The sequence below is a fragment of the Pleurodeles waltl genome, chromosome 10 (assembly GCF_031143425.1).
Source record: "Pleurodeles waltl isolate 20211129_DDA chromosome 10, aPleWal1.hap1.20221129, whole genome shotgun sequence".
Lineage (NCBI taxonomy): Eukaryota > Metazoa > Chordata > Amphibia > Caudata > Salamandridae > Pleurodeles > Pleurodeles waltl.
In genome coordinates this window covers 326,252,256-326,274,358 of record NC_090449.1, presented here as the reverse complement: position 1 = coordinate 326,274,358, position 22,103 = coordinate 326,252,256, and the positions used below count along the sequence as shown (strand labels likewise).

General features: G+C 48.7%; 8 non-coding genes across 8 annotated transcripts; all 8 read left to right on the top strand.

Moving 5' to 3' along the window:
* The first annotated feature begins 1,271 nt into the window (after window positions 1-1,271).
* On the top strand, window positions 1,272-1,344 carry TRNAV-CAC (transfer RNA valine (anticodon CAC)). Its single transcript has one exon. It is a non-coding gene; the product is annotated as a tRNA-Val (tRNA).
* A 307-nt stretch (window positions 1,345-1,651) lies between these two features.
* Window positions 1,652-1,763, top strand: TRNAL-CAA (transfer RNA leucine (anticodon CAA)). The gene is made up of 2 exons: window positions 1,652-1,689; window positions 1,718-1,763. It is a non-coding gene; the product is annotated as a tRNA-Leu (tRNA).
* A 3,081-nt stretch (window positions 1,764-4,844) lies between these two features.
* On the top strand, window positions 4,845-4,917 carry TRNAV-CAC (transfer RNA valine (anticodon CAC)). The gene has a single exon. It is a non-coding gene; the product is annotated as a tRNA-Val (tRNA).
* A 307-nt stretch (window positions 4,918-5,224) lies between these two features.
* TRNAL-CAA (transfer RNA leucine (anticodon CAA)) lies at window positions 5,225-5,336 on the top strand. Its single transcript has 2 exons — window positions 5,225-5,262; window positions 5,291-5,336. It is a non-coding gene; the product is annotated as a tRNA-Leu (tRNA).
* Window positions 5,337-8,427: 3,091 nt separating this feature from the next.
* On the top strand, window positions 8,428-8,500 carry TRNAV-CAC (transfer RNA valine (anticodon CAC)). Its single transcript has one exon. It is a non-coding gene; the product is annotated as a tRNA-Val (tRNA).
* A 3,500-nt stretch (window positions 8,501-12,000) lies between these two features.
* TRNAV-CAC (transfer RNA valine (anticodon CAC)) lies at window positions 12,001-12,073 on the top strand. Its single transcript has one exon. It is a non-coding gene; the product is annotated as a tRNA-Val (tRNA).
* Window positions 12,074-15,590: 3,517 nt separating this feature from the next.
* TRNAV-CAC (transfer RNA valine (anticodon CAC)) lies at window positions 15,591-15,663 on the top strand. Its single transcript has one exon. It is a non-coding gene; the product is annotated as a tRNA-Val (tRNA).
* A 3,510-nt stretch (window positions 15,664-19,173) lies between these two features.
* On the top strand, window positions 19,174-19,246 carry TRNAV-CAC (transfer RNA valine (anticodon CAC)). The gene has a single exon. It is a non-coding gene; the product is annotated as a tRNA-Val (tRNA).
* The last annotated feature ends 2,857 nt before the right edge of the window (window positions 19,247-22,103 follow it).

Sequence of the window (22,103 nt, the reverse complement as noted above, 5' to 3'; positions counted from 1 at the left end):
CGCCACCGGAGCATCACTTTTAGTGACGCCCCCGTGGCACTATGCACTGCGCGGTATTTACAAGATGGCGTTCAGCCACTTTTTGTGGCTTAACACCACCTTGTAAATACGGCCCCTTAGCACGCAGCGCGTTCCCTGGAAGGGGCGTGCAATGGGTGTTGTTGGGAGTGTGCCACAGCAACACCATAGCATTTTGATGCTGCTCCAGATTTAGGAGTTGGCGTAAATCTGCGTCAGCACCAAAATCCAACGCCATCCCAGGGGTGTCGTTAGAGTGGCGCACTGAGGAGAAATGTTTTCATTTCTCCTTGTTTTTGCTCTTTCTATGTGTGATGCATTCTGCAGCACACATAGAAGTAAGAGCAAATCACCATTGAAGATTTTTTTTTTGGGCAGGAAGGTGTCCCTTCCTGCACAAAAACAATTTCCCCCTCAACGCAGTCATCCTTGTACCATGGTGCAAGAACGGCTGCGTTGGCGCTCAGCAGCTAATTTAGAGCTGGCGCAGGGGGAAGCACAGGGGTGCGCTGTATTCTACTAAATACGGCGCTTCCCTGCATTTTGAAAATGACGGCGCGTGGGGCTTGCAAATTTGGCACAGCGTCGCGCTTAGTCATTTTCTTGTAAATCTGGGCCAAAATGTCTAAAGGATAGAGGCTTTTTATGTCATGTTCGATGAAGACCATGCAAATGACTCTAGTCGTACTGCAGAAGAGAGCACCATGTGCAGTTTCTTGCTTTGGGATGTAGTCTCCCACTCTCTGTCACCAACCCTCCGAGCAGGGTCGGAGCCGTTGCATTTCTGTGCCCAGGCTCGTTGGTCTAGGGGTATGATTCTCGCTTAGGGTGCGAGAGGTCCCAGGTTCAAATCCCGGACAAACCCATTTTAGCGGAAAACAATCAAATCCTGCTCAAAATACACAACCCCTCAACATTTCTCATTCCACTCGAAGCATTGTTGCGCAAAACATATTTTTTGCCTCAGGCGAAAAATGGATTACAATGCCTTGGCTTCCTTCCTGCTTGCTCTCAGTGCGCCCTGTGTGATGATTTCACAGGCTCTCCTTCCTGGCATTTAGGCATCAGATATTTGTCTGTCTATGCCCGCAGCTGTGGGATTTTTCAGGACGTCTGAGTGTATGCATGCTGGCTGACACCGCTGCAATTTTCACACTTACCCCTCGCATTCCGAGCAACTGCTGATAAAGTATAGAGGAAATCGTGCAAACATATGAGGGGAACTGTTCTCCTTCAGTCAAACCAGCAAGCTTGTTTCTGTAGTGTAGTGGTTATCACGTTCGCCTCACACGCGAAAGGTCCCCGGTTCGAGACCGGGCAGAAACACTTGGCAGCAGCAGCTTTTGTGTTTGCTCCCTAAAACCTCAGTCTCTCTCAATGCAGACTTAGACAGAAATGACCTTTAAAAACTTGTGACCTGTGTAAAACGTGCTTTACTATTGCAGGACGCTAAAAAGTTATCTGCATCCCTCGGTGGTCGTGCATGTGCATTGTTTCTTGTTCTGTTTTTTTTTTTTTTTCTTGGCCATGTTATATTGTGGGGCCTTTAAAGTTGTGACTTTGATAGGAACATTGCAAGCGGCAAAATCAACAAGTGCAGACTGAAGAGTCCGACCTGCACACTGTTTTGGCTGTCAGGATGGCCGAGTGGTGTAAGGCGCCAGACTCAAGAGAGCTTGATCTTCAGTGAAGCTGAGCCTTCTGGTCTCTTCATGGAGGCGTGGGTTCAAATCCCACTTCTGACAGGTGTATTTTCTTCCCTTAAATCTTGCTCTGCTTGCAGAGCCAGCTCCTCACACCACTATCTTTGGAAGCTGCTGTGGCATGTGAGGAGAAATCCACCAACCCATCGGCTGGGCCCTCAATCAAAATTCTGTGTATTACTGGAAGGGACGTCTCAGGCACACCTTCTGTTAGAGCTGCACTTTATGACAGTAACTACCATGCTGGTTTCTACTTAAGCAGTTGATTCTATCGTTTGAAGTGAGGCTCTCCTGCCACCTTTTGGGCAAAGAAGACACTGCCCCTGCAACAACACAGGCAGACAAGCTCAAACTAGGTTTCTTGGTTAGGTGGGCGGAGCATATTGGCAATGGTGCCTCCTCGTGACTTGCAATTTACATGAAGAAGACAGAGAGGCAGCTGGGAGTAGGCAGTACCCATGAACCCCTGAACACTGTCTTGCGACTAGCACACAATTCTGAAATGAGGCGGGGGAAAGGAGGTGATTTCCCCATCAAGGGCCATTCCGGGAAATCAGCCACCCTGCGTCTCCCAGGTGAGTGTTTCAGGCCTATGAGCCACTAATATAAATCTCGCCTGATCGAGCGCTGATCGAGCAAGTGTGCTTGAATCCAAGAGGCATGCTCCTCTGGCTCAAGAGCTAGCAGGCCCTTCAGTGCTTCTGGTTGGGAAGTCTAAGGTGCAAGGGTCCATGACTTCCAGCGGGTTACAACTACCAGAAAGGGTCTGCTTTTCACATCAGTGCCCTAGTTCAGCTCACTGGCACAGGGCATTTTGACTACCTCTTGCCTTGCTAGAGACAAACAAAAAATCCTTGACAGAAAACATCAATTGCTATGGCACGCTTAGAGAGAGAGAGCCTCCAAATGGCCCTGCTTTTCGGAAAGAAGCTTCAGAAGATGTTTCAAATGACTATGCAGCGGCAGTCTAGTTGGTATAGGGGTATGATTCTCGCTTCGGGTGTGAGAGGACCTCGGTTCAAATCCCAGACAAACCCCTACCTTTATAGGTTCAGTCTGTGTTTTAAACAGGAGTATTTCTGCTTTTCACTCTTGTAAGATGTCATGTTGCAATGCAATACATGCTTTATACTGGCGTCGAGACGGTTCAGCATCATGAAGGTATGCGAGATTTCTTTGCAACTGCTTTTCTGTGCTGGAGCAGCAGTGCTCGTAGGAACATTAAATGCACAGTGCTTCTCCATGGTAATTTCGGGTCCAGTTCTGAAATCACCTCTTGGAATGAAAGTGATCCCAGTTCCTTTCTTCCAAGGGAAGAGATCGTGTTCCGGAAGGCTCAGCTTTGAGCGTCATGAACATTGGCCCTCATCCTTGCATCCCAGTCCAATGCATAGCCACATAAAGCAAGCAGGTGTGTCTGTTTCCATAGTGTGGTGGTTCCAGTACAATGCATAGCCACATGAAGCAAGCTGGCAAGTGTGTCTGTTTGTCTAGTGTAGTGGTTATCATGCGCACCTCACATGCGAAAGGTCCCTGGTTCGAGACGCTGGGCTTTTTCACAGTATTTGCATTTCCTGCCTCACCTGACAGGCAAGCTGAGATAAAAGAGACTGTGTCTATCCCTCACCATCGTGAGGTACTACGCTCCTGGGGCATCTGTCACAGCTCACCAAGAGGAGTTGCGCCAGCTTACGGCAGTCAGTTGCTCACTGTTTGACCTTTGCAATGAAGCCTGAGCCTACAGCATTCAAGCCAGCCAAGGAAGGAAGGTACGAGAGCGAAAATAGCTTTCCTGCCCTCACCAAGAACACACACCTTGAGCAAATAAAGTGCCAGACTTACGAGGCCCTATCGCCACCGGAGCATCACTTTTAGTGACGCCCCGGTGGCACTATGCACTGCGCGGTATTTACAAGATGGCGTTCAGCCACTTTTTGTGGCTTAACACCACCTTGTAAATACGGCCCCTTAGCACGCAGCGCGTTCCCTGGAAGGGGCGTGCAATGGGTGTTGTTGGGAGTGTGCCACAGCAACACCATAGCATTTTGATACTGCTCCAGATTTAGGAGTTGGCGTAAATCTGCGTCAGCACCAAAATCCAACGCCATCCCAGGGGTGTCGTTAGAGTGGCGCACTGAGGAGAAATGTTTTCATTTCTCCTTGTTTTTGCTCTTTCTATGTGTGATGCATTCTGCAGCACACATAGAAGTAAGAGCAAATCACCATTGAAGATTTTTTTTTTGGGCAGGAAGGTGTCCCTTCCTGCACAAAAACAATTTCCCCCTCAACGCAGTCATCCTTGTACCATGGTGCAAGAACGGCTGCGTTGGCGCTCAGCAGCTAATTTAGAGCTGGCGCAGGGGGAAGCACAGGGGTGCGCTGTATTCTACTAAATACGGCGCTTCCCTGCATTTTGAAAATGACGGCGCGTGGGGCTTGCAAATTTGGCACAGCGTCGCGCTTAGTCATTTTCTTGTAAATCTGGGCCAAAATGTCTAAAGGATAGAGGCTTTTTATGTCATGTTCGATGAAGACCATGCAAATGACTCTAGTCGTACTGCAGAAGAGAGCACCATGTGCAGTTTCTTGCTTTGGGATGTAGTCTCCCACTCTCTGTCACCAACCCTCCGAGCAGGGTCGGAGCCGTTGCATTTCTGTGCCCAGGCTCGTTGGTCTAGGGGTATGATTCTCGCTTAGGGTGCGAGAGGTCCCAGGTTCAAATCCCGGACAAGCCCATTTTAGCGGAAAACAATCAAATCCTGCTCAAAATACACAACCCCTCAACATTTCTCATTCCACTCGAAGCATTGTTGCGCAAAACATATTTTTTGCCTCAGGCGAAAAATGGATTACAATGCCTTGGCTTCCTTCCTGCTTGCTCTCAGTGCGCCCTGTGTGATGATTTCACAGGCTCTCCTTCCTGGCATTTAGGCATCAGATATTTGTCTGTCTATGCCCGCAGCTGTGGGATTTTTCAGGACGTCTGAGTGTATGCATGCTGGCTGACACCGCTGCAATTTTCACACTTACCCCTCGCATTCCGAGCAACTGCTGATAAAGTATAGAGGAAATCGTGCAAACATATGAGGGGAACTGTGCTCCTTCAGTCAAACCAGCAAGCTTGTTTCTGTAGTGTAGTGGTTATCACGTTCGCCTCACACGCGAAAGGTCCCCGGTTCGAGACCGGGCAGAAACACTTGGCAGCAGCAGCTTTTGTGTTTGCTCCCTAAAACCTCAGGCTCTCTCAATGCACACTTAGACAGAAATGACCTTTAAAAACTTGTGACCTGTGTAAAACGTGCTTTACTATTGCAGGACGCTAAAAAGTTATCTGCATCCCTCGGTGGTCGTGCATGTGCATTGTTTCTTGTTCTGTTTTTTTTTTTTTTTCTTGGCCATGTTATATTGTGGGGCCTTTAAAGCTGTGACTTTGATAGGAACATTGCAAGCGGCAAAATCAACAAGTGCAGACTGAAGAGTCCGACCTGCACACTGTTTTGGCTGTCAGGATGGCCGAGTGGTCTAAGGCGCCAGACTCAAGAGAGCTTGATCTTCAATGAAGCTGAGCCTTCTGGTCTCTTCATGGAGGCGTGGGTTCAAATCCCACTTCTGACAGGTGTATTTTCTTCCCTTAAATCTTGCTCTGCTTGCAGAGCCAGCTCCTCACACCACTATCTTTGGAAGCTGCTGTGGCATGTGAGGAGAAATCCACCAACCCATCGGCTGGGCCCTCAATCAAAATTCTGTGTATTACTGGAAGGGGCGTCTCAGGCACACCTTCTGTTAGAGCTGCACTTTATGACAGTAACTACCATGCTGGTTTCTACTTAAGCAGTTGATTCTATTGTTTGAAGTGAGGCTCTCCTGCCACCTTTTGGGCAAAGAAGACACTGCCCCTGCAACAACACAGGCAGACAAGCTCAAACTAGGTTTCTTGGTTAGGTGGGCGGAGCATATTGGCAATGGTACCTCCTCGTGACTTGCAATTTACATGAAGAAGACAGAGAGGCAGCTGGGAGTAGGCAGTACCCATGAACCCCTGAACACTGTCTTGCGACTAGCACACAATTCTGAAATGAGGCGGGGGAAAGGAGGTGATTTCCCCATCAAGGGCCATTCCGGGAAATCAGCCACCCTGCGTCTCCCAGGTGAGTGTTTCAGGCCTATGAGCCACTAATATAAATCTCACCTGATCGAGCCTGATTGAGCGCTGATCAAGCAAGTGTGCTTGAATCCAAGAGGCATGCTCCTCTGGCTCAAGAGCTAGCAGGTCCTTCAGTGCTTCTGGTTGGGAAGTCTAAGGTGCAAGGGTCCATGACTTGCAGCGGGTTACAACTACCAGAAAGGGTCTGCTTTTCACATCAGTGCCCTAGTTCAGCTCACTGGCACAGGGCATTTTGACTACCTCTTGCCTTGCTAGAGACAAACAAAAAATCTTTGACAGAAAACATCAATTGCTATGGCACGCTTAGAGAGAGAGAGCCTCCAAATGGCCCTGCTTTTCGGAAAGACGCTTCAGAAGATGTTTCAAATGACTATGCAGCGGCAGTCTAGTTGGTATAGGGGTATGATTCTCGCTTCGGGTGTGAGAGGACCTCGGTTCAAATCCCAGACAAACCCCTACCTTTATAGGTTCAGTCTGTGTTTTAAACAGGAGTATTTCTGCTTTTCACTCTTGTAAGATGTCATGTTGCAATGCAATACATGCTTTATACTGGCGTCGAGACGGTTCAGCATCATGAAGGTATGCGAGATTTCTTTGCAACTGCTTTTCTGTGCTGGAGCAGCAGTGCTCGTAGGAACATTAAATGCACAGTGCTTCTCCATGGTAATTTCGGGTCCAGTTCTGAAATCACCTCTTGGAATGAAAGTGATCCCAGTTCCTTTCTTCCAAGGGAAGAGATTGTGTTCCGGAAGGCTCAGCTTTGAGCGTCATGAACATTGGCCCTCATCCTTGCATCCCAGTCCAATGCATAGCCACATAAAGCAAGCAGGTGTGTCTGTTTCCATAGTGTGGTGGTTCCAGTACAATGCATAGCCACATGAAGCAAGCCGGCAAGTGTGTCTGTTTGTCTAGTGTAGTGGTTATCATGCGCACCTCACATGCGAAAGGTCCCTGGTTCGAGTCGCTGGGCTTTTTCACAGTATTTGCATTTCCTGCCTCACCTGACAGGCAAGCTGAGATAAAAGAGACTGTGTCTATCCCTCACCATCGTGAGGTACTACGCTCCTGGGGCATCTGTCACAGCTCACCAAGAGGAGTTGCGCCAGCTTACGGCAGTCAGTTGCTCACTGTTTGACCTTTGCAATGAAGCCTGAGCCTACAGCATTCAAGCCAGCCAAGGAAGGAAGGTACGAGAGCGAAAATAGCTTTCCTGCCCTCACCAAGAACACACACCTTGAGCAAATAAAGTGCCAGACTTACAAGGTCCTATCGCCACCGGAGCATCACTTTTAGTGACGCCCCCGTGGCACTATGCACTGCGCGGTATTTACAAGATGGCGTTCAGCCACTTTTTGTGGCTTAACACCACCTTGTAAATACGGCCCCTTAGCACGCAGCGCGTTCCCTGGAAGGGGCGTGCAATGGGTGTTGTTGGGAGTGTGCCACAGCAACACCATAGCATTTTGATGCTGCTCCAGATTTAGGAGTTGGCGTAAATCTGCGTCAGCACCAAAATCCAACGCCATCCCAGGGGTGTCGTTAGAGTGGCGCACTGAGGAGAAATGTTTTCATTTCTCCTTGTTTTTGCTCTTTCTATGTGTGATGCATTCTGCAGCACACATAGAAGTAAGAGCAAATCACCATTGAAGATTTTTTTTTTGGGCAGGAAGGTGTCCCTTCCTGCACAAAAACAATTTCCCCCTCAACGCAGTCATCCTTGTACCATGGTGCAAGAACTGCTACGTTGGCGCTCAGCAGCTAATTTAGAGCTGGCGCAGGGGGAAGCACAGGGGTGCGCTGTATTCTACTAAATACGGCGCTTCCCTGCATTTTGAAAATGACGGCGCGTGGGGCTTGCAAATTTGGCACAGCGTCGCGCTTAGTCATTTTCTTGTAAATCTGGGCCAAAATGTCTAAAGGATAGAGGCTTTTTATGTCATGTTCGATGAAGACCATGCAAATGACTCTAGTCGTACTGCAGAAGAGAGCACCATGTGCAGTTTCTTGCTTTGGGATGTAGTCTCCCACTCTCTGTCACCAACCCTCCGAGCAGGGTCGGAGCCGTTGCATTTCTGTGCCCAGGCTCGTTGGTCTAGGGGTATGATTCTTGCTTAGGGTGCGCGAGGTCCCAGGTTCAAATCCCGGACGAGCCCATTTTAGCGGAAAACAATCAAATCCTGCTCAAAATACACAACCCCTCAACATTTCTCATTCCACTCGAAGCATTGTTGCGCAAAACATATTTTTTGCCTCAGGCGAAAAATGGATTACAATGCCTTGGCTTCCTTCCTGCTTGCTCTCAGTGCGCCCTGTGTGATGATTTCACAGGCTCTCCTTCCTGGCATTTAGGCATCAGATATTTGTCTGTCTCTGCCCGCAGCTGTGGGATTTTTCAGGACGTCTGAGTGTATGCATGCTGGCTGACACCGCTGCAATTTTCACACTTACCCCTCGCATTCCAAGCAACTGCTGATAAAGTATAGAGGAAATCGTGCAAACATATGAGGGGAACTGTGCTCCTTCAGTCAAACCAGCAAGCTTGTTTCTGTAGTGTAGTGGTTATCATGTTCGCCTCACACGCAAAAGGTCCCCGGTTCGAGACCGGGCAGAAACACTTGGCAGCAGCAGCTTTTGTGTTTGCTCCCTAAAACCTCAGGCTCTCTCAATGCACACTTAGACAGAAATGACCTTTAAAAACTTGTGACCTGTGTAAAACGTGCTTTACTATTGCAGGACGCTAAAAAGTTATCTGCATCCCTCGGTGGTCGTGCATGTGCATTGTTTCTTGTTCTGTTTTTTTTTTTTTTTCTTGGCCATGTTATATTGTGGGGCCTTTAAAGCTGTGACTTTGATAGGAACATTGCAAGCGGCAAAATCAACAAGTGCAGACTGAAGAGTCCGACCTGCACACTGTTTTGGCTGTCAGGATGGCCGAGTGGTCTAAGGTGCCAGACTCAAGAGAGCTTGATCTTCAGTGAAGCTGAGCCTTCTGGTCTCTTCATGGAGGCGTGGGTTCAAATCCCACTTCTGACAGGTGTATTTTCTTCCCTTAAATCTTGCTCTGCTTGCAGAGCCAGCTCCTCACACCACTATCTTTGGAAGCTGCTGTGGCATGTGAGGAGAAATCCACCAACCCATCGGCTGGGCCCTCAATCAAAATTCTGTGTATTACTGGAAGGGGCGTCTCAGGCACACCTTCTGTTAGAGCTGCACTTTATGACAGTAACTACCATGCTGGTTTCTACTTAAGCAGTTGATTCTATTGTTTGAAGTGAGGCTCTCCTGCCACCTTTTGGGCAAAGAAGACACTGCCCCTGCAACAACACAGGCAGACAAGCTCAAACTAGGTTTCTTGGTTAGGTGGGCGGAGCATATTGGCAATGGTGCCTCCTCGTGACTTGCAATTTACATGAAGAAGACAGAGAGGCAGCTGGGAGTAGGCAGTACCCATGAACCCCTGAACACTGTCTTGCGACTAGCACACAATTCTGAAATGAGGCGGGGGAAAGGAGGTGATTTCCCCATCAAGGGCCATTCCGGGAAATCAGCCACCCTGCGTCTCCCAGGTGAGTGTTTCAGGCCTATGAGCCACTAATATAAATCTCGCCTGATCGAGCGCTGATCGAGCAAGTGTGCTTGAATCCAAGAGGCATGCTCCTCTGGCTCAAGAGCTAGCAGGCCCTTCAGTGCTTCTGGTTGGGAAGTCTAAGGTGCAAGGGTCCATGACTTGCAGCGGGTTACAACTACCAGAAAGGGTCTGCTTTTCACATCAGTGCCCTAGTTCAGCTCACTGGCACAGGGCATTTTGACTACCTCTTGCCTTGCTAGAGACAAACAAAAAATCCTTGACAGAAAACATCAATTGCTATGGCACGCTTAGAGAGAGAGAGCCTCCAAATGGCCCTGCTTTTCGGAAAGACGCTTCAGAAGATGTTTCAAATGACTATGCAGCGGCAGTCTAGTTGGTATAGGGGTATGATTCTCGCTTCGGGTGTGAGAGGACCTCGGTTCAAATCCCAGACAAACCCCTACCTTTATAGGTTCAGTCTGTGTTTTAAACAGGAGTATTTATGCTTTTCACTCTTGTAAGATGTCATGTTGCAATGCAATACATGCTTTATACTGGCGTCGAGACGGTTCAGCATCATGAAGGTATGCGAGATTTCTTTGCAACTGCTTTTCTGTGCTGGAGCAGCAGTGCTCGTAGGAACATTAAATGCACAGTGCTTCTCCATGGTAATTTCGGGTCCAGTTCTGAAATCACCTCTTGGAATGAAAGTGATCCCAGTTCCTTTCTTCCAAGGGAAGAGATCGTGTTCCGGAAGGCTCAGCTTTGAGCGTCATGAACATTGGCCCTCATCCTTGCATCCCAGTCCAATGCATAGCCACATAAAGCAAGCAGGTGTGTCTGTTTCCATAGTGTGGTGGTTCCAGTACAATGCATAGCCACATGAAGCAAGCCGGCAAGTGTGTCTGTTTGTCTAGTGTAGTGGTTATCATGCGCACCTCACATGCGAAAGGTCCCTGGTTCGAGACGCTGGGCTTTTTCACAGTATTTGCATTTCCTGCCTCACCTGACAGGCAAGCTGAGATAAAAGAGACTGTGTCTATCCCTCACCATCGTGAGGTACTACGCTCCTGGGGCATCTGTCACAGCTCACCAAGAGGAGTTGCGCCAGCTTACGGCAGTCAGTTGCTCACTGTTTGACCTTTGCAATGAAGCCTGAGCCTACAGCATTCAAGCCAGCCAAGGAAGGAAGGTACGAGAGCGAAAATAGCTTTCCTGCCCTCACCAAGAACACACACCTTGAGCAAATAAAGTGCCAGACTTACAAGGCCCTATCGCCACCGGAGCATCACTTTTAGTGACGCCCCGGTGGCACTATGCACTGCGCGGTATTTACAAGATGGCGTTCAGCCACTTTTTGTGGCTTAACACCACCTTGTAAATACGGCCCCTTAGCACGCAGCGCGTTCCCTGGAAGGGGCGTGCAATGGGTGTTGTTGGGAGAGTGCCACAGCAACACCATAGCATTTTGATACTGCTCCAGATTTAGGAGTTGGCGTAAATCTGCGTCAGCACCAAAATCCAACGCCATCCCAGGGGTGTCGTTAGAGTGGCGCACTGAGGAGAAATGTTTTCATTTCTCCTTGTTTTTGCTCTTTCTATGTGTGATGCATTCTGCAGCACACATAGAAGTAAGAGCAAATCACCATTGAAGATTTTTTTTTTGGGCAGGAAGGTGTCCCTTCCTGCACAAAAACAATTTCCCCCTCAACGCAGTCATCCTTGTACCATGGTGCAAGAACGGCTGCGTTGGCGCTCAGCAGCTAATTTAGAGCTGGCGCAGGGGGAAGCACAGGGGTGCGCTGTATTCTACTAAATACGGCGCTTCCCTGCATTTTGAAAATGACGGCGCGTGGGGCTTGCAAATTTGGCACAGCGTCGCGCTTAGTCATTTTCTTGTAAATCTGGGCCAAAATGTCTAAAGGATAGAGGCTTTTTATGTCATGTTCGATGAAGACCATGCAAATGACTCTAGTCGTACTGCAGAAGAGAGCACCATGTGCAGTTTCTTGCTTTGGGATGTAGTCTCCCACTCTCTGTCACCAACCCTCCGAGCAGGGTCGGAGCCGTTGCATTTCTGTGCCCAGGCTCGTTGGTCTAGGGGTATGATTCTCGCTTAGGGTGCGAGAGGTCCCAGGTTCAAATCCCGGACAAGCCCATTTTAGCGGAAAACAATCAAATCCTGCTCAAAATACACAACCCCTCAACATTTCTCATTCCACTCGAAGCATTGTTGCGCAAAACATATTTTTTGCCTCAGGCGAAAAATGGATTACAATGCCTTGGATTCCTTCCTGCTTGCTCTCAGTGCGCCCTGTGTGATGATTTCACAGGCTCTCCTTCCTGGCATTTAGGCATCAGATATTTGTCTGTCTCTGCCCGCAGCTGTGGGATTTTTCAGGACGTCTGAGTGTATGCATGCTGGCTGACACCGCTGCAATTTTCACACTTACCCCTCGCATTCCGAGCAACTGCTGATAAAGTATAGAGGAAATCGTGCAAACATATGAGGGGAACTGTGCTCCTTCAGTCAAACCAGCAAGCTTGTTTCTGTTGTGTAGTGGTTATCACGTTCGCCTCACATGCGAAAGGTCCCCGGTTCGAGACCGGGCAGAAACACTTGGCAGCAGCAGCTTTTGTGTTTGCTCCCTAAAACCTCAGTCTCTCTCAATGCACACTTAGACAGAAATGACCTTTAAAAACTTGTGACCTGTGTAAAACGTGCTTTACTATTGCAGGACGCTAAAAAGTTATCTGCATCCCTCGGTGGTCGTGCATGTGCATTGTTTCTTGTTTCTTGTTCTGTTTTTTTTTTTTTTTCTTGGCCATGTTATATTGTGGGGCCTTTAAAGCTGTGACTTTGATAGGAACATTGCAAGCGGCAAAATCAACAAGTGCAGACTGAAGAGTCCGACCTGCACACTGTTTTGGCTGTCAGGATGGCCGAGTGGTCTAAGGCGCCAGACTCAAGAGAGCTTGATCTTCAGTGAAGCTGAGCCTTCTGGTCTCTTCATGGAGGCGTGGGTTCAAATCCCACTTTTGACAGGTGTATTTTCTTCCCTTAAATCTTGCTCTGCTTGCAGAGCCAGCTCCTCACACCACTATCTTTGGAAGCTGCTGTGGCATGTGAGGAGAAATCCACCAACCCATCGGCTGGGCCCTCAATCAAAATTCTGTGTATTACTGGAAGGGACGTCTCAGGCACACCTTCTGTTAGAGCTGCACTTTATGACAGTAACTACCATGCTGGTTTCTACTTAAGCAGTTGATTCTATCGTTTGAAGTGAGGCTCTCCTGCCACCTTTTGGGCAAAGAAGACACTGCCCCTGCAACAACACAGGCAGACAAGCTCAAACTAGGTTTCTTGGTTAGGTGGGCGGAGCATATTGGCAATGGTGCCTCCTCGTGACTTGCAATTTACATGAAGAAGACAGAGAGGCAGCTGGGAGTAGGCAGTACCCATGAACCCCTGAACACTGTCTTGCGACTAGCACACAATTCTGAAATGAGGCGGGGGAAAGGAGGTGATTTCCCCATCAAGGGCCATTCCGGGAAATCAGCCACCCTGCGTCTCCCAGGTGAGTGTTTCAGGCCTATGAGCCACTAATATAAATCTCGCCTGATCGAGCTTCATCGAGCGCTGATCGAGCAAGTGTGCTTGAATCCAAGAGGCATGCTCCTCTGGCTCAAGAGCTAGCAGGCCCTTCAGTGCTTCTGGTTGGGAAGTCTAAGGTGCAAGGGTCCATGACTTGCAGCGGGTTACAACTACCAGAAAGGGTCTGCTTTTCACATCAGTGCCCTAGTTCAGCTCACTGGCACAGGGCATTTTGACTACCTCTTGCCTTGCTAGAGACAAACAAAAAATCCTTGACAGAAAACATCAATTGCTATGGCACGCTTAGAGAGAGAGAGCCTCCAAATGGCCCTGCTTTTCGGAAAGACGCTTCAGAAGATGTTTCAAATGATTATGCAGCGGCAGTCTAGTTGGTATAGGGGTATGATTCTCGCTTCGGGTGTGAGAGGACCTCGGTTCAAATCCCAGACAAACCCCTACCTTTATAGGTTCAGTCTGTGTTTTAAACAGGAGTATTTATGCTTTTCACTCTTGTAAGATGTCATGTTGCAATGCAATACATGCTTTATACTGGCGTCGAGACGGTTCAGCATCATGAAGGTATGCGAGATTTCTTTGCAACTGCTTTTCTGTGCTGGAGCAGCAGTGCTCGTAGGAACATTAAATGCACAGTGCTTCTCCATGGTAATTTCGGGTCCAGTTCTGAAATCACCTCTTGGAATGAAAGTGATCCCAGTTCCTTTCTTCCAAGGGAAGAGATCGTGTTCCGGAAGGCTCAGCTTTGAGCGTCATGAACATTGGCCCTCATCCTTGCATCCCAGTCCAATGCATAGCCACATAAAGCAAGCAGGTGTGTCTGTTTCCATAGTGTGGTGGTTCCAGTACAATGCATAGCCACATGAAGCAAGCCGGCAAGTGTGTCTGTTTGTCTAGTGTAGTGGTTATCATGCGCACCTCACATGCGAAAGGTCCCTGGTTCGAGACGCTGGGCTTTTTCACAGTATTTGCATTTCCTGCCTCACCTGACAGGCAAGCTGAGATAAAAGAGACTGTGTCTATCCCTCACCATCGTGAGGTACTACGCTCCTGGGGCATCTGTCACAGCTCACCAAGAGGAGTTGCGCCAGCTTACGGCAGTCAGTTGCTCACTGTTTGACCTTTGCAATGAAGCCTGAGCCTACAGCATTCAAGCCAGCCAAGGAAGGAAGGTACGAGAGCGAAAATAGCTTTCCTGCCCTCACCAAGAACACACACCTTGAGCAAATAAAGTGCCAGACTTACAAGGTCCTATCGCCAGCGGAGCATCACTTTTAGTGACGCCCCCGTGGCACTATGCACTGCGCGGTATTTACAAGATGGCGTTCAGCCACTTTTTGTGGCTTAACACCACCTTGTAAATACGGCCCCTTAGCACGCAGCGCGTTCCCTGGAAGGGGCGTGCAATGGGTGTTGTTGGGAGTGTGCCACAGCAACACCATAGCATTTTGATGCTGCTCCAGATTTAGGAGTTGGCGTAAATCTGCGTCAGCACCAAAATCCAACGCCATCCCAGGGGTGTCGTTAGAGTGGCGCACTGAGGAGAAATGTTTTCATTTCTCCTTGTTTTTGCTCTTTCTATGTGTGATGCATTCTGCAGCACACATAGAAGTAAGAGCAAATCACCATTGAAGATTTTTTTTTTGGGCAGGAAGGTGTCCCTTCCTGCACAAAAACAATTTCCCCCTCAACGCAGTCATCCTTGTACAATGGTGCAAGAACTGCTGCGTTGGCGCTCAGCAGCTAATTTAGAGCTGGCGCAGGGGGAAGCACAGGGGTGCGCTGTATTCTACTAAATACGGCGCTTCCCTGCATTTTGAAAATGACGGCGCGTGGGGCTTGCAAATTTGGCACAGCGTCGCGCTTAGTCATTTTCTTGTAAATCTGGGCCAAAATGTCTAAAGGATAGAGGCTTTTTATGTCATGTTCGATGAAGACCATGCAAATGACTCTAGTCGTACTGCAGAAGAGAGCACCATGTGCAGTTTCTTGCTTTGGGATGTAGTCTCCCACTCTCTGTCACCAACCCTCCGAGCAGGGTCGGAGCCGTTGCATTTCTGTGCCCAGGCTCGTTGGTCTAGGGGTATGATTCTCGCTTAGGGTGCGAGAGGTCCCAGGTTCAAATCCCGGACAAGCCCATTTTAGCGGAAAACAATCAAATCCTGCTCAAAATACACAACCCCTCAACATTTCTCATTCCACTCGAAGCATTGTTGCGCAAAACATATTTTTTGCCTCAGGCGAAAAATGGATTACAATGCCTTGGATTCCTTCCTGCTTGCTCTCAGTGCGCCCTGTGTGATGATTTCACAGGCTCTCCTTCCTGGCATTTAGGCATCAGATATTTGTCTGTCTCTGCCCGCAGCTGTGGGATTTTTCAGGACGTCTGAGTGTATGCATGCTGGCTGACACCGCTGCAATTTTCACACTTACCCCTCGCATTCCAAGCAACTGCTGATAAAGTATAGAGGAAATCGTGCAAACATATGAGGGGAACTGTGCTCCTTCAGTCAAACCAGCAAGCTTGTTTCTGTAGTGTAGTGGTTATCACGTTCGCCTCACACGCGAAAGGTCCCCGGTTCGAGACCGGGCAGAAACACTTGGCAGCAGCAGCTTTTGTGTTTGCTCCCTAAAACCTCAGGCTCTCTCAATGCACACTTAGACAGAAATGACCTTTAAAAACTTGTGACCTGTGTAAAACGTGCTTTAGTATTGCAGGACGCTAAAAAGTTATCTGCATCCCTCGGTGGTCGTGCATGTGCATTGTTTCTTGTTCTGTTTTTTTTTTTTTTTCTTGGCCATGTTATATTGTGGGGCCTTTAAAGCTGTGACTTTGATAGGAACATTGCAAGCGGCAAAATCAACAAGTGCAGACTGAAGAGTCCGACCTGCACACTGTTTTGGCTGTCAGGATGGCCGAGTGGTCTAAGGTGCCAGACTCAAGAGAGCTTGATCTTCAGTGAAGCTGAGCCTTCTGGTCTCTTCATGGAGGCGTGGGTTCAAATCCCACTTCTGACAGGTGTATTTTCTTCCCTTAAATCTTGCTCTGCTTGCAGAGCCAGCTCCTCACACCACTATCTTTGGAAGCTGCTGTGGCATGTGAGGAGAAATCCACCAACCCATCGGCTGGGCCCTCAATCAAAATTCTGTGTATTACTGGAAGGGGCGTCTCAGGCACACCTTCTGTTAGAGCTGCACTTTATGACAGTAACTACCATGCTGGTTTCTACTTAAGCAGTTGATTCTATTGTTTGAAGTGAGGCTCTCCTGCCACCTTTTGGGCAAAGAAGACACTGCCCCTGCAACAACACAGGCAGACAAGCTCAAACTAGGTTTCTTGGTTAGGTGGGCGGAGCATATTGGCAATGGTGCCTCCTCGTGACTTGCAATTTACATGAAGAAGACAGAGAGGCAGCTGGGAGTAGGCAGTACCCATGAACCCCTGAACACTGTCTTGCGACTAGCACACAATTCTGAAATGAGGCGGGGGAAAGGAGGTGATTTCCCCATCAAGGGCCATTCCGGGAAATCAGCCACCCTGCGTCTCCCAGGTGAGTGTTTCAGGCCTATGAGCCACTAATATAAATCTCGCCTGATCGAGCCTGATCGAGCGCTGATCGAGCAAGTGTGCTTGAATCCAAGAGGCATGCTCCTCTGGCTCAAGAGCTAGCAGGCCCTTCAGTGCTTCTGGTTGGGAAGTCTAAGGTGCAAGGGTCCATGACTTGCAGCGGGTTACAACTACCAGAAAGGGTCTGCTTTTCACATCAGTGCCCTAGTTCAGCTCACTGGCACAGGGCATTTTGACTACCTCTTGCCTTGCTAGAGACAAACAAAAAATCCTTGACAGAAAACATCAATTGCTATGGCACGCTTGGAGAGAGAGAGCCTCCAAATGGCCCTGCTTTTCGGAAAGACGCTTCAGAAGATGTTTCAAATGACTATGCAGCGGCAGTCTAGTTGGTATAGGGGTATGATTCTCGCTTCGGGTGTGAGAGGACCTCGGTTCAAATCCCAGACAAACCCCTACCTTTATAGGTTCAGTCTGTGTTTTAAACAGGAGTATTTATGCTTTTCACTCTTGTAAGATGTCATGTTGCAATGCAATACATGCTTTATACTGGCGTCGAGACGGTTCAGCATCATGAAGGTATGCGAGATTTCTTTGCAACTGCTTTTCTGTGCTGGAGCAGCAGTGCTCGTAGGAACATTAAATGCACAGTGCTTCTCCATGGTAATTTCGGGTCCAGTTCTGAAATCACCTCTTGGAATGAAAGTGATCCCAGTTCCTTTCTTCCAAGGGAAGAGATCGTGTTCCGGAAGGCTCAGCTTTGAGCGTCATGAACATTGGCCCTCATCCTTGCATCCCAGTCCAATGCATAGCCACATAAAGCAAGCAGGTGTGTCTGTTTCCATAGTGTGGTGGTTCCAGTACAATGCATAGCCACATGAAGCAAGCCGGCAAGTGTGTCTGTTTGTCTAGTGTAGTGGTTATCATGCGCACCTCACATGCGAAAGGTCCCTGGTTCGAGGCGCTGGGCTTTTTCACAGTATTTGCATTTCCTGCCTCACCTGACAGGCAAGCTGAGATAAAAGAGACTGTGTCTATCCCTCACCATCGTGAGGTACTACGCTCCTGGGGCATCTGTCACAGCTCACCAAGAGGAGTTGCGCCAGCTTACGGCAGTCAGTTGCTCACTGTTTGACCTTTGCAATGAAGCCTGAGCCTACAGCATTCAAGCCAGCCAAGGAAGGAAGGTACGAGAGCGAAAATAGCTTTCCTGCCCTCACCAAGAACACACACCTTGAGCAAATAAAGTGCCAGACTTACAAGGCCCTATCGCCACCGGAGCATCACTTTTAGTGACGCCCCGGTGGCACTATGCACTGCGCGGTATTTACAAGATGGCGTTCAGCCACTTTTTGTGGCTTAACACCACCTTGTAAATACGGCCCCTTAGCACGCAGCGCGTTCCCTGGAAGGGGCGTGCAATGGGTGTTGTTGGGAGAGTGCCACAGCAACACCATAGCATTTTGATACTGCTCCAGATTTAGGAGTTGGCGTAAATCTGCGTCAGCACCAAAATCCAACGCCATCCCAGGGGTGTCGTTAGAGTGGCGCACTGAGGAGAAATGTTTTCATTTCTCCTTGTTTTTGCTCTTTCTATGTGTGATGCATTCTGCAGCACACATAGAAGTAAGAGCAAATCACCATTGAAGATTTTTTTTTGGGGCAGGAAGGTGTCCCTTCCTGCACAAAAACAATTTCCCCCTCAACGCAGTCATCCTTGTACCATGGTGCAAGAACGGCTGCGTTGGCGCTCAGCAGCTAATTTAGAGCTGGCGCAGGGGGAAGCACAGGGGTGCGCTGTATTCTACTAAATACGGCGCTTCCCTGCATTTTGAAAATGACGGCGCGTGGGGCTTGCAAATTTGGCACAGCGTCGCGCTTAGTCATTTTCTTGTAAATCTGGGCCAAAATGTCTAAAGGATAGAGGCTTTTTATGTCATGTTCGATGAAGACCATGCAAATGACTCTAGTCGTACTGCAGAAGAGAGCACCATGTGCAGTTTCTTGCTTTGGGATGTAGTCTCCCACTCTCTGTCACCAACCCTCCGAGCAGGGTCGGAGCCGTTGCATTTCTGTGCCCAGGCTCGTTGGTCTAGGGGTATGATTCTCGCTTAGGGTGCGAGAGGTCCCAGGTTCAAATCCCGGACAAGCCCATTTTAGCGGAAAACAATCAAATCCTGCTCAAAATACACAACCCCTCAACATTTCTCATTCCACTCGAAGCATTGTTGCGCAAAACATATTTTTTGCCTCAGGCGAAAAATGGATTACAATGCCTTGGCTTCCTTCCTGCTTGCTCTCAGTGCGCCCTGTGTGATGATTTCACAGGCTCTCCTTCCTGGCATTTAGGCATCAGATATTTGTCTGTCTCTGCCCGCAGCTGTGGGATTTTTCAGGACGTCTGAGTGTATGCATGCTGGCTGACACCGCTGCAATTTTCACACTTACCCCTCGCATTCCGAGCAACTGCTGATAAAGTATAGAGGAAATCGTGCAAACATATGAGGGGAACTGTGCTCCTTCAGTCAAACCAGCAAGCTTGTTTCTGTTGTGTAGTGGTTATCACGTTCGCCTCACACGCGAAAGGTCCCTGGTTCGAGACCGGGCAGAAACACTTGGCAGCAGCAGCTTTTGTGTTTGCTCCCTAAAACCTCAGTCTCTCTCAATGCACACTTAGACAGAAATGACCTTTAAAAACTTGTGACCTGTGTAAAACGTGCTTTACTATTGCAGGACGCTAAAAAGTTATCTGCATCCCTCGGTGGTCGTGCATGTGCATTGTTTCTTGTTTCTTGTTCTGTTTTTTTTTTTTTTTCTTGGCCATGTTATATTGTGGGGCCTTTAAAGCTGTGACTTTGATAGGAACATTGCAAGCGGCAAAATCAACAAGTGCAGACTGAAGAGTCCGACCTGCACACTGTTTTGGCTGTCAGGATGGCCGAGTGGTCTAAGGCGCCAGACTCAAGAGAGCTTGATCTTCAGTGAAGCTGAGCCTTCTGGTCTCTTCATGGAGGCGTGGGTTCAAATCCCACTTTTGACAGGTGTATTTTCTTCCCTTAAATCTTGCTCTGCTTGCAGAGCCAGCTCCTCACACCACTATCTTTGGAAGCTGCTGTGGCATGTGAGGAGAAATCCACCAACCCATCGGCTGGGCCCTCAATCAAAATTCTGTGTATTACTGGAAGGGACGTCTCAGGCACACCTTCTGTTAGAGCTGCACTTTATGACAGTAACTACCATGCTGGTTTCTACTTAAGCAGTTGATTCTATCGTTTGAAGTGAGGCTCTCCTGCCACCTTTTGGGCAAAGAAGACACTGCCCCTGCAACAACACAGGCAGACAAGCTCAAACTAGGTTTCTTGGTTAGGTGGGCGGAGCATATTGGCAATGGTGCCTCCTCGTGACTTGCAATTTACATGAAGAAGACAGAGAGGCAGCTGGGAGTAGGCAGTACCCATGAACCCCTGAACACTGTCTTGCGACTAGCACACAATTCTGAAATGAGGCGGGGGAAAGGAGGTGATTTCCCCATCAAGGGCCATTCCGGGAAATCAGCCACCCTGCGTCTCCCAGGTGAGTGTTTCAGGCCTATGAGCCACTAATATAAATCTCGCCTGATCGAGCCTCATCGAGCGCTGATCGAGCAAGTGTGCTTGAATCCAAGAGGCATGCTCCTCTGGCTCAAGAGCTAGCAGGCCCTTCAGTGCTTCTGGTTGGGAAGTCTAAGGTGCAAGGGTCCATGACTTGCAGCGGGTTACAACTACCAGAAAGGGTCTGCTTTTCACATCAGTGCCCTAGTTCAGCTCACTGGCACAGGGCATTTTGACTACCTCTTGCCTTGCTAGAGACAAACAAAAAATCCTTGACAGAAAACATCAATTGCTATGGCACGCTTAGAGAGAGAGAGCCTCCAAATGGCCCTGCTTTTCGGAAAGACGCTTCAGAAGATGTTTCAAATGATTATGCAGCGGGAGTCTAGTTGGTATAGGGGTATGATTCTCGCTTCGGGTGTGAGAGGACCTCGGTTCAAATCCCAGACAAACCCCTACCTTTATAGGTTCAGTCTGTGTTTTAAACAGGAGTATTTCTGCTTTTCACTCTTGTAAGATGTCATGTTGCAATGCAATACATGCTTTATACTGGCGTCGAGACGGTTCAGCATCATGAAGGTATGCAAGATTTCTTTGCAACTGCTTTTCTGTGCTGGAGCAGCAGTGCTCGTAGGAACATTAAATGCACAGTGCTTCTCCATGGTAATTTCGGGTCCAGTTCTGAAATCACCTCTTGGAATGAAAGTGATCCCAGTTCCTTTCTTCCAAGGGAAGAGATCGTGTTCCGGAAGGCTCAGCTTTGAGCGTCATGAACATTGGCCCTCATCCTTGCATCCCAGTCCAATGCATAGCCACATAAAGCAAGCAGGTGTGTCTGTTTCCATAGTGTGGTGGTTCCAGTACAATGCATAGCCACATGAAGCAAGCCGGCAAGTGTGTCTGTTTATCTAGTGTAGTGGTTATCATGCGCACCTCACATGCGAAAGGTCCCTGGTTCGAGACGCTGGGCTTTTTCACAGTATTTGCATTTCCTGCCTCACCTGACAGGCAAGCTGAGATAAAAGAGACTGTGTCTATCCCTCACCATCGTGAGGTACTACGCTCCTGGGGCATCTGTCACAGCTCACCAAGAGGAGTTGCGCCAGCTTACGGCAGTCAGTTGCTCACTGTTTGACCTTTGCAATGAAGCCTGAGCCTACAGCATTCAAGCCAGCCAAGGAAGGAAGGTACGAGAGCGAAAATAGCTTTCCTGCCCTCACCAAGAACACACACCTTGAGCAAATAAAGTGCCAGACTTACAAGGTCCTATCGCCACCGGAGCATCACTTTTAGTGACGCCCCCGTGGCACTATGCACTGCGCGGTATTTACAAGATGGCGTTCAGCCACTTTTTGTGGCTTAACACCACCTTGTAAATACGGCCCCTTAGCACGCAGCGCGTTCCCTGGAAGGGGCGTGCAATGGGTGTTGTTGGGAGTGTGCCACAGCAACACCATAGCATTTTGATGCTGCTCCAGATTTAGGAGTTGGCGTAAATCTGCGTCAGCACCAAAATCCAACGCCATCCCAGGGGTGTCGTTAGAGTGGCGCACTGAGGAGAAATGTTTTCATTTCTCCTTGTTTTTGCTCTTTCTATGTGTGATGCATTCTGCAGCACACATAGAAGTAAGAGCAAATCACCATTGAAGATTTTTTTTTTGGGCAGGAAGGTGTCCCTTCCTGCACAAAAACAATTTCCCCCTCAACGCAGTCATCCTTGTACCATGGTGCAAGAACTGCTGCGTTGGCGCTCAGCAGCTAATTTAGAGCTGGCGCAGGGGGAAGCACAGGGGTGCGCTGTATTCTACTAAATACGGCGCTTCCCTGCATTTTGAAAATGACGGCGCGTGGGGCTTGCAAATTTGGCACAGCGTCGCGCTT